Source organism: Calidris pugnax, unplaced genomic scaffold (genome assembly GCF_001431845.1).
Source record: "Calidris pugnax isolate Ruff unplaced genomic scaffold, ASM143184v1 scaffold56, whole genome shotgun sequence".
NCBI lineage: Eukaryota > Metazoa > Chordata > Aves > Charadriiformes > Scolopacidae > Calidris > Calidris pugnax.
This window is the reverse complement of record NW_015090839.1, coordinates 351,318-373,397: the sequence shown is the minus strand read 5'-3', so window position 1 is coordinate 373,397 and position 22,080 is coordinate 351,318.

Sequence of the window (22,080 nt, the reverse complement as noted above, 5' to 3'; positions counted from 1 at the left end):
TAGGGAAATGTTTTCCCTAAAAAAAAAAAAAAAAAAAAGAAAAAAAATGCTCTATTAATGTTATAGTCTCAATCTGTCATCAGGACAATGCATTAACCTAGGAAGACCTGTAGTAAAACAGCTCTAAGACTACTAAATATTTTTTTCAATGCCATTTGCCAATTCGGATCTGAATTCAGATGTAAAAATGTTTTGCATGGATGCAGTGACTGGTGAGACAGATGACGGGGACAAGCTGGATGGTAGGCCCCTCTCCTGAAAGGACTTAACTCAATTGCTGATTTAGGTTACCCACTGTTAGAGGTGTTTTAATTTCTTTGCATGTCAAATGCTGTTCTCCATGTAAGGCTGCCCTCAAATATAAAAATCTGCATTTGAAGAATCTGTTTTAGGTTAACATAGATGCTAACAAGTTATGAAACTTTTGATCTAATATCTCCTAAACCACTCTTGTTCATAGTTGTAGCACAGGAGTCAGCCTCATACTTTCTGATTAATTTCTTCCTTCCCTACTACCTTTCAAGAAAAGTTTGTCCCGTGATCACACAGACAGGAAAGAACTGTGCCACTTCTGTTCCTTTCATGACTCTAGCCATGAAAATATGATGACTATGTGTTTCACAACTACTTCTGAGAAGACAAAGGAGGTCCTTTTTGTTCTAGAGTTTTCCCCCATTCTCCTCTCGTCCTTCGTCCCTGCAGCCCTTGCTAGATATCCATTGCTTCCCAACATACCAACCACAATGCCCAAGACTATTTCTGTCCATCTCAACACATTCTTATCCTCCAATTCCTCATTTTTCTATCTCTTCATGCCAAAAGGCGGTTATCTCCATAGGCATCTGTTGCCAGTAGTAGGGTTACTTGGAGTGTAGAGGAAACAATCTCTTCTTGCCCCAGGCAATTCTGGCAGAACCAAGCTTTCTGCTCACAGCCTGTGGATGAAGAATGCAGAGTCCTGCTGGCAGGTTGTCACACAGGAGCTGTGCAGGGCTGGAGAGCACTTGGTGAGGGTGTCTCTGCAAAGAATAACTCTTCAAGAATTCAGTATGCTCCTACTGAGAGTTTGATAACTTCACATTCAAAGGTTTTTTCCAGGCATACGTTTTATACAGGAGCTGATCCACCAATGTGACATGTCTATCAAACTACACTTTGGACACTGCTATCCATGATAAACACAAGAGTGTCTCAAAGATAGTAAAGATATTTCCCCAACCCCACCTCTAATATAATTCTTCCTGTTCTGCCAGAGACAATTTCACTCCTAAATTCATCAGTTCAAAACAAAGAGGGGTGTTATGATGAAGAATACAATACCCTATAATTAATTATTTTTAGTTTAAGAATTGAGCTCTTGCTTATGTTAAAAAAATTCAATATAGCCACACGACATAGCAATATTGACTATATCCTTATGGCCTACTGTTCAAAACAAATAACCAAAAAGATGGATATTTGTGCCAGGTTTCATTTTAGTTTATCTGAATCACCCCAGCTGAAGTTTATGCGAAATTTTCAGAAGAACAAAGCCTCCCCTGAGACTCTATTACTTCAAGACTTCAGCCGCATTGGCAACACTTGGGAAGCAGCACTGCTCTGAAAGTTCAGCTCTCATTAAACAAGCAGGAACTGAACATGCCCATCTGAAGGCAGAGTTTGACCTTTGTTCTCTCAGCGATTCAGCTCTCATGGCAAATGAATACCAGAGCAGAAGCAGTTTGAATAAATACTCTTGTAAACATATAGCATACTGTAATGATATACAGGCATCTTCAAAACAACTCCAGTTGTGAATTCCAACTTCACTTACTCAACTGAGTTTGTTTCCATTGCTTTAGCTTTACTTCTACACACAGTTTTGAAGCTTTCACACGGATATTAGCTAACCAGTTTCTCACACAGTTCATTTTTAACTTGTTTTACTTAGTTGAAAAGGTACCATTTGTCAAAAGAAAGCAACATTTAACAATTGCACAACAATGAAATGCCAACGCACTGGAAATGAGCATCCCTTTGAGTGGTAATGTCTGCAAGTAAAGAGGAAATTTATGTCAAGATTCCTACACAGAAATCCTCTGACGTCCCTCACTAACTGCAGAAATCTCTCATCATTCTTCAAAATGACACTTTCTGTTTCTACATAGCTCTTTTTATTGCAAATGCAGCACAAGCTTAAATCTCTTGTAAAGGGTAGGATCTGAAATAGGTCCTTGGCAAATAAGCTTTTTTGCATACAACTGAAGGAGGAGCTGCCCGCAACCAGGATAGGAAAATGATGATAGGGGAACAACAGGATTTAAAGAAAATAGCATTGAAGCTCTCTTATGGGAATCAGATGAAAACTTTCCACAGGAGAATATTTTTTACCTAACGCACTACCACAAGAGTTTTAACAAGAGGGAGAATGTCATCAGCTCCCATCAGCTGGCACTCTGTGTGGGGCAGTCTCCTGAAGGACAGAGGAGATGTGAGGCTGTAACCCAGGTAAAGCTAAGGAATTGGGTATCTGACAGTGAGTGCCAGGAATAAAAACGTCTAGTGACAGTTGAATTTGGCTTCTGGCCTGGTTTGGTAGTTACCAGTGTAACTGCCCTGCTCTGGCACAGGACCTTCCTGCATTTCCCAAAGTAAGGGAACAGGCAGATAAACCAGGCACCAGTGACTGGCTGTGGTTTCCAGACAGGTCACTGCCAAACATTACACTCCATTTCTTCACTTCTTCATTCAAAACATTGACTATTAGGTAGAAATGGCTTTACACTGTTCCAAAGTTTGATAGGGAAATAGAAAGATCCTATTGTGCAAGGTGATCTGTACCAATTGAATTGTCTTTGACATCAAAATACTACAGCAAAAGTCCTCTTAAAAACAAAAGCTTAACACAGCCATGGTCAACAAGTTTTAGCTCTTTTTTTACCTGATATCAAAGGCAACAACACATACGTTAAAAGGATGAATATAAATGACTGCCATATTTATATTGCAGACAACATAATTTCATCAGTGACATTAGAAAAGACCTTTTATTATCCAAATAGGTTTTAAGGAAGGAAAGAAAGAAATAAGAGCTTTGATAACATTGCTTTTTCACTTGTCTTTTGGCCCCGAGTGATTCTAGCAGTGAACTCCCACATTCTTAGTGATCAAAACTAAAATACTCAATGAAATATTGGAAAAATTGATTTTGTTTGCACATTGGTTTTTTTTAATTTCAGTTGTTCTCCAGTTCTTTCATTCTTTTTGATCATTATTTCTAGTTCTGAGTAGCTCAGGCTTGTCCACACAAAAAGGAGTTATGAGGAGAAAAAAAGATTTGCTGAGCATTAATTAGCAAACTTGTTCACAAACAAGAGAATCTATCTTCAATTGTTTTCTTTTCTCTGTACAAAGAGTAATACTTGTAAAAATATTCTAAATGGGAAATATCTTTTTTACTTACTTAAATACAACAACTCAGTTGAAACAAAAATTTTAGAGAGACAGACAATGAAAATTAATAGATCTGTACAATCAGTAAAAAGAAGAAAGAAATATAAAGCATTGCTTAGATTCAGGCAGGAAGATTCTACTGAAGAGATTAGAAATCATTAAGTAGAATAATAAATTAGAGAGTTGTTTGCTTCCAGGTCAATTTATTTCACAGTTCATTTAAAGGAATTGCTAAATTGTCAGCCACTATTGAAACCAAAAGAATGTCACTGCTATAATGTAAAGGGTAAACGAATAACATCAAGTTGTATATTCAAGCTTTTCTCACACAAACAGCCCAAAAGAAAAATCTTATGAAATGCAACAACAGAGATACCACTTCATGCTAGCTTATTTTCCGATTTTATCTCTGCTTTCAAATGTTCATTCTAACCGTCAAATGAGCAAAATTTCATTTTTTATTCAACTTGGACACCATGTCAAAATAGTTTTATTAATAGCTTCATATTTTTATGTATAATGATGTTTTAACAAGATTTTAAGCAGATGCTCAAAGATGACATAGAAGTTGTAAACATTTCCCTGTAAGCTTCCATGCTGAATGGCTAGAAAGCAGCTTGACAGAAAAGGACCTGGGGGTTCCTGGTGGACATCAAGTTGAAAATGAGCCAGTAATGTGCCCCTGTGTCAGGGAAGACTAAATGTATCCTGAGTTGCATTGGGAGGAGTGTTGCCACCAGGCTGAGGTAGATGTTCCTTCTCCTTACTTAATTCTGGTGACGCTGCACCAGGAAAACTGGGTCCAGTTTTGGGCTCTACAGTAGAGACATGGACATATTGGAGAGAGTCCAGTGAAGGGCCATGAAGATGATTAAGGACCTGGAGCATATGAGGAAAGGCTGAGACAGCCGAGACTTCTCTCTGGAGAAGAGAAGGCTCAGGGGGATCTCATCAATCTATAGAAATTCCTGAAGGGAAGGTGCAAAGAAGAGCGCGCAAGGCTCTTTTCAGTGGTGCCCTGTGACAGGACAGGTTGCAGTGGGCACAAACTGAAACACAGGAGGTTCCATCTGAACATCAGAAAACAGTTTTTTACTGTGAGGGTGGTCAAACACTGGAACAGGTTTCCTGCAGAGATCATTACATCTTCCTCCTTGGAGATATTAAAAAAACATCTGGACCTGCTCCTGGGCAGCCTGTTCTAGGTGTCCTGCTTTGCAGGAGGATTAGAAATTGATCATTATTTCTAGTTCTGAGTAGCTCAGGCTTGTCCACACAAAAAGGAGTTATGAGGAGAAAAAAAGATTTGCTGAGCATTAATTAGCAAACTTGTTCACAAACAAGAGAATCTATCTTCAATTGTTTTCTTTTCTCTGTACAAAGAGTAATACTTGTAAAAATATTCTAAATGGGAAATATCTTTTTTACTTACTTAAATACAACAACTCAGTTGAAACAAAAATTTTAGAGAGACAGACAATGAAAATTAATAGATCTGTACAATCAGTAAAAAGAAGAAAGAAATATAAAGCATTGCTTAGATTCAGGCAGGAAGATTCTACTGAAGAGATTAGAAATCATTAAGTAGAATAATAAATTAGAGAGTTGTTTGCTTCCAGGTCAATTTATTTCACAGTTCATTTAAAGGAATTGCTAAATTGTCAGCCACTATTGAAACCAAAAGAATGTCACTGCTATAATGTAAAGGGTAAACGAATAACATCAAGTTGTATATTCAAGCTTTTCTCACACAAACAGCCCAAAAGAAAAATCTTATGAAATGCAACAACAGAGATACCACTTCATGCTAGCTTATTTTCCGATTTTATCTCTGCTTTCAAATGTTCATTCTAACCGTCAAATGAGCAAAATTTCATTTTTTATTCAACTTGGACACCATGTCAAAATAGTTTTATTAATAGCTTCATATTTTTATGTATAATGATGTTTTAACAAGATTTTAAGCAGATGCTCAAAGATGACATAGAAGTTGTAAACATTTCCCTGTAAGCTTCCATGCTGAATGGCTAGAAAGCAGCTTGACAGAAAAGGACCTGGGGGTTCCTGGTGGACATCAAGTTGAAAATGAGCCAGTAATGTGCCCCTGTGTCAGGGAAGACTAAATGTATCCTGAGTTGCATTGGGAGGAGTGTTGCCACCAGGCTGAGGTAGATGTTCCTTCTCCTTACTTAATTCTGGTGACGCTGCACCAGGAAAACTGGGTCCAGTTTTGGGCTCTACAGTAGAGACATGGACATATTGGAGAGAGTCCAGTGAAGGGCCATGAAGATGATTAAGGACCTGGAGCATATGAGGAAAGGCTGAGACAGCCGAGACTTCTCTCTGGAGAAGAGAAGGCTCAGGGGGATCTCATCAATCTATAGAAATTCCTGAAGGGAAGGTGCAAAGAAGAGCGCGCAAGGCTCTTTTCAGTGGTGCCCTGTGACAGGACAGGTTGCAGTGGGCACAAACTGAAACACAGGAGGTTCCATCTGAACATCAGAAAACAGTTTTTTACTGTGAGGGTGGTCAAACACTGGAACAGGTTTCCTGCAGAGATCATTACATCTTCCTCCTTGGAGATATTAAAAAAACATCTGGACCTGCTCCTGGGCAGCCTGTTCTAGGTGTCCTGCTTTGCAGGAGGATTAGAAAAGATGACCTCCAGAGGTCCCTTCCAGTCTCATCCAGTCTGTGATTCTGTGACTTTTGAATACGTCCACTGTACAAAAGTGAGAGGATTTTTAATTATTGGTTTTTTGCACTTCTGGTAAAAATTGACAAAAAAAATTTATAAATATTTTAATTGCATGACAATAATTCAAAAGAAAAAGCTGAAAAGTTACATCAAGGTGTATTGTTTGATTAGTATGAGAAGAACAGGGCTTTTAAAGCAATGAGGTTTTGATATTAAACTCAATATGATCCTAAGGCTCTATGTAGTTACCGAAGTTATTATCTTCAAGTCTAACTGGAATTAAGAGGACCATCTATAATTAAAGTGTTTCCAGTGACCTTCTAAGTCTTCTGCCTTTGCATACCACTGAGACCTTTAACAAGATTTCGTGACTTGTTAAATTACAATCATGACAAAAAGCAGTTCAGTGTTAAACATTCATCAGTATTCAAAACATTCATCATTTTAGCACTATTAGTAAATTTTACTCTGTACAGACAAAATCATTTGGGAAAAAACATGATTTTGTGACAGGAATTTATGGAATGAATTAAGAAAACATGATTACTTGGTAAGACTTTAAATGGTTTGATAAATTTACAAACTCAACTCAATTACTGTTACATAACCCCCTTGCTTATTTAACAGTATTTGAGCTCCTCATCAATTTATGCTATTTCCTTACTAAAGTATGTGTATTTTGCAAAAGTCTCAATTCCATTTTTGACTAAAATGAAGGAACACAGCAGAATTGTTCAGACATTTTTTCTGAATGATTTTGAGTGAAATGATAACACATTTCACTTAATCTCTATTACACTTAATTTGATGGGTTCAAGATAAAACTACCTCTTATACTTCAAGAATCGTTTTACTCCTGTTATCAAGATCAAACATGTTTTGGCACACTGTACTGAGACTTTAAATTAAGGTGAAGATTTCTTTGCCACTGCATACTGTTTTTCTTCTTGAACTTCTGTGAAGCACAAAAATAAGGTTACACATAAATCCTAAATTTTCCTTTGAAGCTTCCTGTTAGCTCTTCTTCCTCCAGGACTTAGTGGTCTTTTTTGATTCTTGATTTCTGCAGTTTCTAAGCATACTTCATATACAACTGCTTCATTTCAGTGATTTTAGTTGAAAACCAGTAAGTCGTCTCATTTATATAACATGAGTACACAGGAGAGAGTTCAAAGGACTATGTGTAAGTAAACTAAGTATCTACAGCTATTTGGAGGACAATTCATACTGAGTGGTCAATTTTCTTTGACTTACTGAACTAAATGTCTTGTCTTAGGGAAGACCTGCAAAGTGGCAAATAGGCTGAGGTCTCCAACAGGGCTTCAATCTGAGATAGGTGCTAAACTGATTTGATACATCAGTTTGGTAATACATCAGAATTTGTTTGAGAACCTACTCTGGTTCCCTGGGGACATTTGTTGAGTGTCTAGGCAGTTCCGATCCTGGTGGTTTAGTCAGACTGTATGTCAAACTCCACCAAAACACTGTGAATTCAAACATATATTTTGCTTTGCGGTAAAGGGATTTGTAACTGTTTATCTTGATCTACCATTTCTGGGCATATCAGAATGGCATTACACCTTTCCTCACAGCATAACTCGCCCAATCATCAGCAGACTTGGCTTAGCATTACATTCAGTAGAGTCGGAACACAGCCAACTAATTATTCTGAGGAATTATCATCCTTGTCCCCCTTTAACTGTACTGAACACAGACTAACAGCTCAGGCACTCCAAAACAAGCAGTAGTCACCATTCCCAGGCAGCAGTAGTACACTTGCCTGGAAATTTAGAGAACAATTTAATTCTCACCTCTCTGAAGCAATAGAAATCTTTATCTTCCACCTCTCAAAGGGTACAACTGACTAGTAAATTATAAACTATTCTGGGTAAATTCAGGGGCAAGGCAGCCTGCTTCATGCAAAGAGTCCAAGAAGTGCTAAAAGAGTAGTAAAAGAGGAGCAAAAAGTCTGTAATAAACAGACAAGCTAGTTTTGAATGTCAGCCTTTTTCTACCCCTGCAAAGGCTTGTGGTGGTGATGTGAAATCTCTGTAAAGACAAGTATTTTCCCTTCAAGAGTCATTCCCTATTTGTTCTTCATTATCATATTCATCATTTGGGACATCTGAATGAACTGATACTTGGACTGAGAGCTCCTACTAGACAATTAGGAGTTGATGTTTGTTCCGAATACCATTCAGAAAGCAATTCCTCTGAAAATAACATTGAGGTTTTAGATGTGATCTGTGAGCTTAATGTCACAGGATGATAATAACCCCAGGCATGCCTCAAAAGAGAACAAACCCTGTTTGACCACAAAATACTCTCTTCTATAATACTTACGTTAAGATTTTCAAGACAATTTTGATAACGCATGGCTCTTTAGCCTGATCCTTTGACAGACAGAAGCTGCAATGCCCAATTCAGAGAAGAAAAGGAACTGTGCCTGGAATAATTTTGGTTGATTGCTTCTTTCCCTTTCCCTGTTCCCTAACAGATCAATGAGAATTGAGGACTGAAAACTATAGTGCATTTTACAAACCAATGAAAGAAATAATTAAATTTATTTATTTTTATTTACTCATTTATTAATATTTTTTTCCTATAAGAATGATAGAGCTGGAACCTTTTCCTCTTTCCACTTTTGGGAAACTCTAGGGAAAAATTAATCATCAGTAGCTGTCTGATTTGCTGTTTTGCCATTTGCTACATGATATCTTTTTCCTGTTGCTGATTGTTTGGCATTATACAAAGATAGATTAACTTGGTGCACAGTGACATTAGCTGACAGACTGTAAGGATAACAGAGTCCTCCAACAGGAAAGCAATTCATGAGGGAACCTTGTCTTTTGTGAAAGCAAGCATGAATATACATATTTTCTGATTTTAAATATTTCTTTGTCTTTTCATGCTTAACATATGAAAAAGGACCTTTCTCTTTGTTGTGATTTGCTTTGCTTTGCCTGTCAAGGAAAAAAGGTATTCTCAAATTGATTTAATTTTTGGGGGTGTTCTGGGGCACTGAGAAAACCAGGATGGAAAGATTTTAAAGGAAGTGCTTAATATGACAGCAGTATCTCCAGTTTTAAAGATTTTTTCCTGTATTACATATTAATATGAGGCAATGATATTCTATATTCTCTGTAAGTTCTAGACATACAAGATACCTCAAATTGAACTGAAAACTGACCTGAAATACCCAGTAATAATCAGAGACACTTAGTGACAAATATCTTTGTCTGGCACTTTTTGTTCTCCCATTATTTATAAAATATGTATGTATTTCACTTCAGCAACAATAAAAGGGATTACTACATTTGAGATTTTTTATGCACTTTCTAGTTAGAAGTTTGATTTTGAGTTAGGGGTGAAGACAGTCCCTTAAAAAAATAGTAATCCAGAAGTAATATCTCAAGATGTCTTTGGTTCTGGCCACTCAGAAAAGTAGTTTAAGACACATGGTCTCTCAAGATGTATCTTCTACCATTAGCATCCGTTGCTGTGCCAAAGCCTGAGCTGAAAAAGAAAATTGCATCCTTTAATCATCCTTGTTGATTATTTCTTTCACTGAGACTCCCATGCTAGCCCCTGATGAATAGATGATGAATGAGAGTACAGAGTTTCGTGACAATCACTTTCGGATTAATTGTTCACAGAGTACCTGAGTCAGTCTCAGTAGTACTATGTTTCTCTTGTGTCCCTGTCACATCGGGTAGAATAGGTGTTACAAATGCTGCCCCCGAAAAAGAAGTCTGACCATTTGCCTCTACTAGTTATTAGAGAAAAGGACAAGACATTTCAGAACTTATGTCAGATCATTGGATTGCAGGAGAATGTGTAAACTTTGGTTTCATGAGGGCCAGAGATGTTCTCTTTAGCCTTCTCTGCACCAGCTTACCTGACTTTAGTTCTGCCTATCACAATGTAGTCACACAAATGAAAACTTCATCAAATTGTCTATATGACTGATAGCTTCTATAGGAAAAGCAACCTTTCTAAGAACAGGCTCTGTTTAAGAATAGAGATATCCCAGGTTACTGATCTCCCAAAATGAATAAATAAAGTTTGACAGGATGAATCTGGGCCTTTATGAGTGTGTATATATAAAAATAAAATAATATTTTTCATAGAGAAACAGGGGGATTTACCCATAATAGCCCTTAACAAGAATGCTTTCATTGTAATGAAAGCTGTGTTTGAAACCCTCAGACCACTTGCACATGAGATGTCATGTGTACGTATCAATGTGTCATATACAAACTCACATACAGTCATGCCAAGACCTACTAAATAGGCACATGTGGATGTACTCTGTCTTCTAAAAACACAACAATGTGAAAGGAATTTCAGAAAAAGAGTGTAAGAATTTTCGTTAATTTTCCATCATCAGAAAAAAGTAGCACTTTTAAAATGTAATCTTTACTATCTTGGAAAGCACTAAATGCTGAAAATTACTGGCTTCTGAGACAGGCAAATGGTTTGACTCCAAGCCCACTCCCTCAACAGTGGACTTGTTGATGTCATTATGACATATAACATGCAGATATAAAATGGTATATACACTTGATCAAAAACAAAGTATGAAATGAAACAGCATACATATTGGACAATCTAAAGGACAAGAGTAAAAAACATTAATTATTTCTATGCTGTGAATGGAAAGGATTGCTTTCTGTACTAAGCTAAGGACAAAAAGGCATTTCCAGTGTAGTGGGCTAGGGAAAAATATTCCGCCGCCTTCATTCTTCTGTATGTTTTCAGCAGTGCCTAAGCTAAACGTTATCTTGCAGTGCAATACCCTTGTAGGGTACATGCATGAAGATATGACTGCATGGGAAAGAATGGATGTATGGGGGAGAAGAAGGATGACATAATACCAATCTACAATGTCTCATCACATCTGAGTTCCTTCTCCTGATGCTCAAATGGGTTGGAAGGCAGTCAGGGAACTGCCTAGGTTCAGACAGTGTTGACTAGGCTCAGTGTACTGGGACTTAGAAGAAGGTGCTGTTCTTGGCAATGGAAGTGAATCTTGAGGTCTTGCACGTAGCATAAGTAAAATGAGACTCTTCCCAAGAACAGTTTTTAGGCAGATGTATTATCTCCTGTTTGACATCAGTAAGTCACACTCCCTGTTCTTTGTTTTCCAGTGCTGGTCAGTGAGCACAAGGACATTCCTTCACTACATAGTACATTTGCTCCATGTTTAATTTGTTGTGATTCTAGCAATAAGAGCTTTCTCTCCTCTGGGACATACAAGAATTGATTATCTGGAATTTCAGTGAGAAAACAAGCTCCCTCGGTAGAGAGAAACACATGTTCTTTGTCGGCTTGCGGGCCATTTTTTGACGTTCCATGAATCTTTTGATGTGAGTGGAAAAGCTGCAGACCTTCTGTAGGTCTCTGGGGTCTGGGAGGTTTGTCTGAAATGGAGCCAATAAGTTTGAACAATTTAATTCCCTACTATCCCTGATAATGTGATTGCTATGAGGTTCCAATAACAGTGGAACAGAGCACTTGTTTTTACTTTATACATGGAAGTTGTTTCACGTTGCCCTCGGTGCTTTGGTGCCTCAGCTTTAGCAACACTAAGGACTTGCTATTTACAGCACTGCAACCCTTTCACTTGGGCCACTGAGGCAGTGTTTTTTCAGAGACTCTGTGGCTGTAATTTTTCTTTGCTGTTCTCATGCTGTTTATCTCATATTGTTGCCTTACACTTGCAAACCCCAATAGTGTTACAGAGAGTTCTCATGGGCAGCAGCTACCACTTGTGTGAGACTCACCCTTCTCTCCTCTTTCCTCACCTCCTTAACACAGTATAGAGCAGTGTAATGCTTAACATGCAAAGCACATGTTAAGAGTTAGTCAGGATGAAAGGTATAGAGTTTTGTGTGTGCACATTAGTATGTGTCCACATGTGTTTGCATGAACTGACCATCATGAATGAAATCGTGAGTCTGAAAGTCACTGAAAGGTTTGCAATTGTTTATGGGGAGAGCAATTCTTTCATCCATGCTATATTCCTCTATAGATTTGCTTATAACTATGAGATCAGACAGAGTGCTCTAGGCACCTCTAGCTGCATACTCTAAAACATCATCTATTCCGTACAGATAAATGAAAACTCAGTCATTACAGGTTCAAATATAAGAGGAGCAATGCATAATTGCACGGATGAGCCTTTCCCCACTCCTGTTTGTTCACACCTGAGCACACCTCAGGGACTCTTCTGTGGACAATTCCTTTCTACCTTACAGAAATTCTAAGGGAAAATTCTGTCTAGGGCCCTGATAACGCAAATGAGACCCTGCAGAGTGGGTAATCAGAGATTTTTCAGGGTAGGTAGCTGAGCTGGTGATCCAGTGAGTAATTTCTTTGTCTCCTATAGCTTTATGAAACATCACTTTACATCCACAGCACAAAACTTTGACTCAAGCCAGAGAAAGGACTGTAGAAGAATACACTACTCAATTTGAATACTCATGACCTATCTAATTAAAACAGGCTTTTTTAAAAAACATATCCCGACTTTCTAATTAAGGTCTAAAGCTGCTAACACTTTGGTTTACTGAATGCTTAAGATTATTTCTTACTAGTAGGTATTTTCAGAGATATTGCAGAATTAATGAAAAATATTTATTCACTTTGATTAGGAGGAAATTGAGAAGTGGGGGCTGATCTGAATCCTTATAGTGCATTAGGTGTACTTCCAGTTATTCCATCAGGTTTTAGACTGAAGTTTAAGTGCTGATGCATGGCTGTGTCTTGTTTGCCAAAAGATACCAGTCTGGAAACATATTTCACTGAGGTCAGAAAAGTTACCTGTGTGTGTATCAGACTGCTGTTTAAGCAAAATATACTGAAATCATCTGAGATGGGGCACTGTAATTTTTTTTATTATAGTTTTTTCTGTAACTCCTAATGTAAGTTGACTGTCATTATTTTAATTTTAGTAAGCACAGTTGATAGCCTTTTTACATGGAGTTTTCAAAGAGAAGAAAACTGCAGAAGAAATATGCTGTGCTAGCTAATTTCCAAAACCAGAAATCCCAAATAGCAAACTATAATTTCACTGAAGCACTTAGAATAGGCAACATGGCCCATTTGCTCTTGTATTTTCTGACCACAGCTGAGTAAAGATGCTTTAGAGGATTCTTAAGGAATCTTTTGCTGACAGTTAAAGAAGAACTTGCAGCTTTATTTTTTAGCCTATAAAGTGCTGGGTATTATATGTCATTTAAATGTGTCCTATTTCTTAAAGTTTTAGTGACTTCTTGGCTTCATTATATTTCAAAAGTAAATTTCACTGTTCAGCTTTGCAATCAATCATTTGCTTATACTTGTTGTAAGCTTTCAACTGAATTGCATTTTGCTGGTCCTTGCATTGAGAGAAAACAGTTGTATAAGTATTCGTCATGTCCTCCACAATGTCCACTCTCATCTCCCACCGTTCAGTTATCACACAGTTATTGCTGTTTGCAGCGACAGGACTTAATTCTCAGAGAATTCAGACAACAGTGTGTGTGAAAGGGGAGTATTTGAAAAATTCAAGTTACTGTATACTTCACATCTGAATTTCAAAATCTTATTGTCTAGGTAATCCCTCAACATTCATAGCAGAAAGGTAACAGTTAGGAAAATAATTTGGTGGCTCACAAACCACAGGGTGAATTCGAAGATACCAGGAGTCTTGCTAGCAAGCCTGCAGGGCAGTATGAATATAGAGGAATTCCTATGCCCACCTCCTTGCTAGGAAACATTTAAAAGAACTGCATAAATATCTTTACATAAAATTAGCTTAGAATGACTTCCATTGCACTCTCTCTTAATTAAAAGAAAAATACGTCCCAGTTCAAACATTACCATCCAATTCCACATTTACTAGTAATACACTTTCTCTCACGTCCACCCCATGTAACATCCAGCTATCACAAAGTTTCAGTTTTATAGTAATGTATCTTTTTCAGTAGCTTTAAAAATGTTCTAAACAGTTTTGCATCCCTCTTCCTCTATTAAGCAAAAGTTCAAAGTGTTGTTTTCTCACAAGCTGGTGCCAACCTTTGAAGATACAATTTACTTGGGATTTCCCACTGGCTTACAGGAATGACTGGGGAATTAGGACATGACTCAGGTGGAATAGGGTGGAACCCGTATGTCCCATGAGAATGTTTCCATGCCAACATAGATCTAAGCTTGCTTTAGATGTACAGATGTCAAAGTAGTGTTAATCAGAGCATATGAATTTATCTTTAATTAAGGATAACAAGATTTGCACTTGAATAAACTGTAGTCCAGAAAGGATGCAAGTGAAAGAAGAAATCTAAAATGTACATATATCCTCATGGAAACTGATGAGATTTCCATATGGCTAAAACTATTAATATATTTACATTCTTTGCCAGACTGGGACTTCATTCCTACTACAGAATTATTTGGGCCTAATTAGGCTGGAGATCAAAAATATATATCCCTTTATTAGAGTTAGACTCTGCAAATTTTTGCTCTTGTGGGTATTCTGCTATATTCAGTGCAATTACTTACATACAGGTGCAAATACATCAACAACTCAAACTGTGATCATCAAACAGCAGAAATGTTTTCTCCCGAGTGTGTGTGTATACACACATGTATATACACACACATATATATCTACAGAAATACGCATAAAGGAGCCAGAGAATTTTTTGAGTGTGCTTTAAATAAACCAGAACAGTCTCCTGAAGCAAATAACATAAAACATTAAGATTATGTAATTAAATCCTTTTCTGGAGTTATCATCTGAGATGTCTACATACAAAAAGCCTCTGTAAAGACAACTGAAATTTCGTGTCACCACTGAGGAGAGGTGAACATGACAAATAACTGTAACAACCAGTAATAATTATTCAGTGTATGCAACTAATTCACCACATAATATCTAATACACATTTATTGATTCAGAATGACTTCTACAATGTAAAGTATCCTCAGGAATTCTTTTGTTATATTGGTTAATAATTTTAATGTAACTTGCCTGGCACAGATCCTTGGTTCTTGACATTATTTAATATCTAACCTCTCCAATGCTCTCAAATACTATTTATGGTGATGATGCTTTCTAACTCCGTAATGGTTCTATGTATATATGTATAAGATTTTACTTTACTTTTTTAAAGAAAAATATATTAATCCTAATGAATCTTAATAAACAAATAAATACATTTGAAAAACAATAATTAAGGTTAGGTACTACAAAGTGACCTCTCACAGTGCAGTTCTATTATTTTGATTATTTTCTAGAGGCGTTTGTAAGCACCATTTTGCAATCAATGAAAAATTCTATCCCCACTCTTTGAATTTAACAATATGGCTAAAAAAAGTTTACATGACGTCTGGTTTACATGACATTAAAAAATGCATATAGATTTTTACTAGGTTTATTTAATAGAACTTTCATGTAAGGGATACTCAAAGATACAATATGCATTTTACAGGATTTCTTACATACATTCCTGTCAGGATTCTGTTTCCAAGGAACGTGCTACTTACAAGACAGTAAACTTTTGCTACTGCACAAAACTTTTACATGTTTGCCTTATTTGACACACTCTCACTCAGCTGCCAACCCAAAGCATAACAGTGTTTTATCTTTATATAAGGAAGAGTTGAAGCAACTGAAATTCAAGGTAAGCTCTCTTTATTCCTTCAGAGCCTTACCAACTTTACGTTTCCAATCGCTTTTTAGGTAGGACTATCTTTGAGCTCTCTCTGCTAAGACTCAATTTCCTCCACATAATCTTATAGATGGCTGCATTCAACTGTGACAGGACTGGATAAGGACTGCAAGGTAAAGTTATCAGTTGGCAGAGTGTGAAAAATCACAAGTAAATCATCGCATATCTAAATGTATGTGTATTGGTAATTAATTCTTCAGTAGCTGATGGAAATAGGGGGACTTAATATAACAGGAACTTTTGGTACTGGAGATAAAACTGACAAATTTTGAAAAAACTTTCACTCTTAAAAGTATTCTTCCTAATACTGCCTCATGTTCAACTTGGTGTCTCCCAGGAGCCTGCAGGTCCATTTTTGCCAAGCTGCTTTCCAGCCAGTCAGCCACCAGCATGTACCAGTGTATGGGTTGTTCCCCTGGAGGTGTAGAACTTGGGGTTTCCTTTTCCTAAGCTTCATGAGATTCACATCAGCTGGTTTCTCCAGCTCACTGAGGTCCCTTTGGACAGTAGCGCAACATAAATTTTCAGTCACTCCTCCCAGTTCTTTATCGTCAGCAGGTCATTTCAATTGTCTATGGAGAACTTCAAAAAGGCACTTTCAGAGAGAATTATGTCACACATTCAGATGCTTATAATGAACTACCTGTTACCTCTGTTGATTATGTTGAAAGCCAAATGACCAATTACTTTGTACCAGATGTTGAACTTCTATCCGGCTAAACATAAGTAAGATTAATTTAGATCTAGTGATTCTTCCTTTATGTCTTTTGATCCAGAATTAACTTTCCCTGTGCCTTCCCTGTGATTCCCGTCACTTTTCTACAAGTCTTCTCTTCCAGATGTCTTAGGTTATTAAATAGCCTTTCAAAAGCTCGCATGTACTGAAGCCAAAGGTAAAACCTACAAGCTGTGAATCAGGATCTTATTTTTTAACAGCCTCTAAATTTCCCCTGAGTACCTTCGAATTTTCTACTTATTCACATCTCCATCCCACAGACAACCATTCGCTTTTGTTTCCTAGTGCTTGCCTTCCCTCTCTGTTGTTTAAATATCTACTCTCTTCCATGTGACTTTTGGCAGGCTCTGCTGACTCGTGAAGTGCTACCCAGACAGGAACCCATTGCAGTTGTCTTTCACAAAGGCAAGATTTGACATGAACTTACATTTACCTCTACTTAAGTGCTTGAATAAAGAAGCACTGAAATGTACATTAGAAAGGAATAGTACGATGAAAAATAATATTTTTTAAAATGTTCAATACAGACTCACCTTAAAAGATGTCAGTCTTTAGGTAATTTTCTCTCAACCCAAATGCAGGATTCCCAAAAGCCAGAGGAGTAAATATTAGCAGGAAAGCTCTCTAAGCATTTTACTTTAAATTGAAGTAATTTTTGAATTAAATTGAAGTGGAGTAAATATTAGCAGGAAAGCTCTCTAAGCGTTTTACTTTAAATTGAAGTAATTGAATGCTACCAAAAAAGAAAAAAACACCATAGATTAAAAAAAAATATTCTTACCTTCATAACTATTTTAACATCATGAAAATATAATTTTAATGTAAAATATCTTACTATGCAAACGAGATAGCTATCTGATTAAATAAGGGATAGATTTTTTAAATTTCTCAGACTACTTCTAATATTCATGAAATTGCAGAACTTTTGCTGTAACCAGTTTGGTTGGAATTAACTTTCCTGTCAAATTGAAAGAAAGGGATATATCCCCCTTTTTTTTTCTTAGAAGAAACTTATGAAAGTGCAAGAAAAAAGATAAATTTTAAAAGTCAAAACCAAAGAAAAACCCTTATAATTTTCACTATAGTCTTTTATAGAAAACATTGGAGTTTTTTTCTTTTTCACTCCAAATTGAAAATAAAATAATCTACTGTTCCACCATCTCCCACCTCCAGGAGAATTAATCTGCTATTATTTCCATGTTTTATCTTCCTCATTTACTCAGTTACTGGAGATTAAGTCTCCATTATTGTGTAAGCTTTAAGCTGCTGATCTTTTTTAAAAAAAGATTTGATTAATATCTAATCTATATTTTTATAATATATCACTTTACCACACATTTTATCATTTTCTCTTTTTTTCCTTTTGTGGCCCGCAAATGCAGGCGTAAAATACTGTGCAATCTCTACTTCATTTAATATGAATTTGCAGCTCAGAAGAAAAAGTACACAAGATCATTAGCTGCTGATCTCAGAGAGAAGTGTCAATCTCAGAAGTACTACCCCAGAGATCTGAATTTACGCTATTTGTATTATTATGAATTTATTTCCATATTTGGAGCAAAGTTACCATCTTTCTTCTAAAACCATTTCACACATGCACAGACTTTAATGCCAGAAAGAATGATCATGCAGTTTCACTCATTGTATAACATACTACACTGAATTTCAGAATTTTGTGACACAGATTATAAAAATGGTTTCTCATTAACATGTACACTCAAAAGTGAAAGTGAATTAGAGCTTTAATGTATCCCTTTTGTTTGCTTGATAGTTAATTTTAAGGCAAACATTGCCATAGCTTTAAAATATGGCAAGTTCTCCTCACAAGAAGAGCTAGGGGTTAATGACCATATTAAGAAGAAAAAAATCAACTTATTACTGACCTGGAAAATGTGAAATGTGAAATAAGACTTTAGAGTCTGGGGAATTATAAACAATAAAATGTAATGGCTTTAGCTTCCTAATAGTTTAATAATAGGCTGCTTCAGACTAATGCTGTTTAATTTACCATTTTTCACTTTGATTATATCAAGCACTTTCAGGTTATTTATGTTCCAACAGTCACTTTACAGTGTTGCCACATCCTTTTGTACCCAAAGATTACGTGAAGCCTGTTAGATGTAGAATGAAAACAGCAGATAAAAGCTACTGTGGTCCAATACCTCTGTGAGCTATGCACTTCTAAAGCTTATATCAGATTCAGATTTTGCATACAGGCTATCCCAGAGTTCATTTATCATTGGGTGGGAAATATTTATAAATGGAATTAAATCAAATATTCTCACAAACCCTAATCATTATGGGTGATTAATTTTCTATTCTAGACTCCATTAAGTGCCTTCACAGATATTCTTTCCACAGACCCAGGTCTCTAATTTATTTCCCCCTCCCCTTCATCTCCTAACAGTGCAGGGTCGTGCTGGGATACTCATTAGTTTTATGCTAGCAATTCTGCCAGGCAGCCTCAGAGGCATCAGCATCACCTCAGAAATCATTAATGTAACTGGTGCTGCAATCTAAAACTGACAAGCATAGAATAATCATTTAGGGGCTGAAACATGTTCTTCCATAAATGAGCATTTCGGTGGAAAAAAAAAATAAAAATGCATGTATTTCAGTCATCCTCTGGAGACAAAAAGGGGTCTTAATAAATCAGATCTGAAGCCACTTTTGTGTATATATCCTTGCAAGGTCTGTGAAATAGCATCAAGTTTTTCAGACCCGTGATTTATGTTTTGCTGACCAAGTCCAGCAGCATTGAATCACACGTGACAGCAAAGATGCTGGATCAGGTTTCTAATCTGACAGTGTATTGGCTGAGCCTGATTACATTATTTGCATACTTGTCATGATAAGTTTCATTTAAAATGTCTGCTGCCTCCCCTACCAGGACTATTCATAAGGCAATTTTTCACAAGAACATGAAGGTTTGCATAGTCGTAGGTATGAAGATACTGGCACAAACATTCATCTGAAATAAATAGCTCAGTTTTGAGGAACAAATCATTAAGTACCAATGCTAATTGATTCACGGAGTCATTTGGGGGAAGCTCACACAAGTCAGGTAAGCGAATTTGGGAACCAGGAGGAGATGTGTCTTGCACAGCTTAGTGACTTGGTCCTTCGGGCTCCCCTTCGACTCCCCATTCTTTTTCTGACTAACAGAATCATCTACTGCTTTTCCTTGGTCACTCACTAGAGACACATGTACCCTTTCAAGCACCTTCTCTTTCTCAGTTTTTATCCTTATTATACCAACTCCCTAATACTGATTTTTCCCTTTCTCAATTTGGCTGAGAGAGGTGAGAATGCAGCTACCTACTGGTCCATACTCTCTCTTGACTAAAACATGGCCACATATGTATCATTGATGATATAAATTGAAAAAAAAGACTCTTCTCTGAGATAATGGAGGGGCAGCTTGCCCTTATTAACCATCACATCCAATGCTTAATTCAGTCATAGCCTATTTGTCTGAAATGTTCAGGCTTGGTCTTTTTGTCTCATTGAAAAGTAATTGAGTAAACCAAGAACTTTTGAGTTAAAAATACCAAAGGAAACAACACCAAATTCCACTGATTTCAGCAGACTCTATATATTTTTTATGAAGAGTACTGAAAACAATAAAGGAAATAAATGACTAGGTGCAAACCAATCAAAAAAGCTCAGCAGTCAGGGACTTCAAGTCAATACTCATCTTAGCTATGCCTCCATCATGGCCCAAGTCCCATTTCAATCAGTGAAGACCAAGCCAGTGATTTCAATAAGGTTTGTGCTGTCATTTACCTCATCCTACAGTAGATTTGTAGACTTGCACATCTGGGAAGATGTATTGCAACCCCAAACCCCACTGGTGATACTGATTTAGCTATTCATTGATCATGAGAGCTTTGATACCATGAGCAGAGTTAGTCAGTTGTGTCAGCTTGATGTCCAGTGCCACTTGAGATCACCTGCAGTATCTGTGACATATTCTTGGGGTTTTTGGACACGGCAGTTACAGCACCTGTGTGAGAGCTACACCCCTTTAAGGTGGCAAATGGAGGTTAAATGGAATACCTGAGGTCATCTCAAATGTCAATGGATGTCCATGTGAGGGAAAATAAATAATAAAATCAACCCACCTAATGTTGGGCAAGGTTACTTACAGCCCATGGCTGTACTAGTTATAGTTCTAGGTCATGACACTTTCTCTGTCTCAGATCTCCATCTGTAAGCTCGATTTAAAACAGCAGCTTATGAACCAACAGAAACCCTAAAAATCATCAGGCAGACAGAGACTGTGTGGTGAGGTGAGGAAATAAAAAAAAAAACACCAACAACTAGGGAAAGTGTGCAATCTAAACAAAATTTTAAGTGCTGAGCTGAAACATAGAGGTTTGATGGCAGATTCTAAACCAGCTGCTTTGTCTGTCTGAACTCTCAGCTTCATTTCCTAAGAACTACAGTAAGTTTCCCTTCTCTTTTCAAGGCTCAGATTGTCTCTCTCATTGCTTTTAATGGCACTACTTGCAGAGTAAGACACTTCAAAGCAGTAAATGTGCCAGAACCCTGGCTGGTAAGAAAAGAGACTCATTATGAAAGTTGCTCTTTTGCTCAGGGTGGATCTCAAAGTTTTCTGTAAAATATGAGAATCCTATTCAAAATTCCAAGTTCCTGAAAAATAACAATTCCCTACTGCTCAGTTCCTCAGTTCCCATGAGAGATACGCGTGTCTCACTGCTGAATCATAAGCTGGATAATACGGAGGTTGAGGTAAACTTTAAAAGCACAGCATCATACATTTTGTGAGGCTCTTTTGTGACCCTATAAAAACGCCATCAGAAAATTGCTCTGTGTGGCTGCAGTTTGAAAATACGGTCATTTTATCTAAGATAGACAAGAAAACAGCTGGGTAAATTCTGTCAAGACAGATAAAAGGATAGCACTTAAAGAGTGAAAAAAGAGACTTTGTGACAAATTGATTTTCATCTCCAATTATGGCTCTTTAGAAATTATATCTCCCACAAAGGGTTCAAACATGTCTCCTAATGCAGGTAGCTATTGCCTTCTCCTGGTAACTCTTTAATTTCATTTGTGCTTTCATTAGATGCCTTTGATACAAAGCTGGCACACACAGGAGTTTACAAATGTGACACTGTCAATGGCATTTTAAGACCTGTATTGCAGCTCCCTCTTTCAAAATGCAGATGCGATAACTGTGTTACAGAGTATTCTCTGAAAGGCCTTTCGAAGAAGCAAAGCTATATGCTTGCTGGAAAAACGTGGCATATTATTAGACTAAGTTGTTAACATTCTAAGAAATAAAGTATTCCAAGCAGTAAATTCCTGCAGCACACTGCAGAAAGAAAGGGTTGAAGTTTCAAGTAACATGGGTTTTATCTTCCTGCCTCCGAATCATTTTGTTGAGTGAATTACGCCAAACCATCTGCACAGCCTTCACCTCAGACAGAAGAGAAGTGGAGAGGCATTTGGATAATGGTGCCAAAGAGAGGATT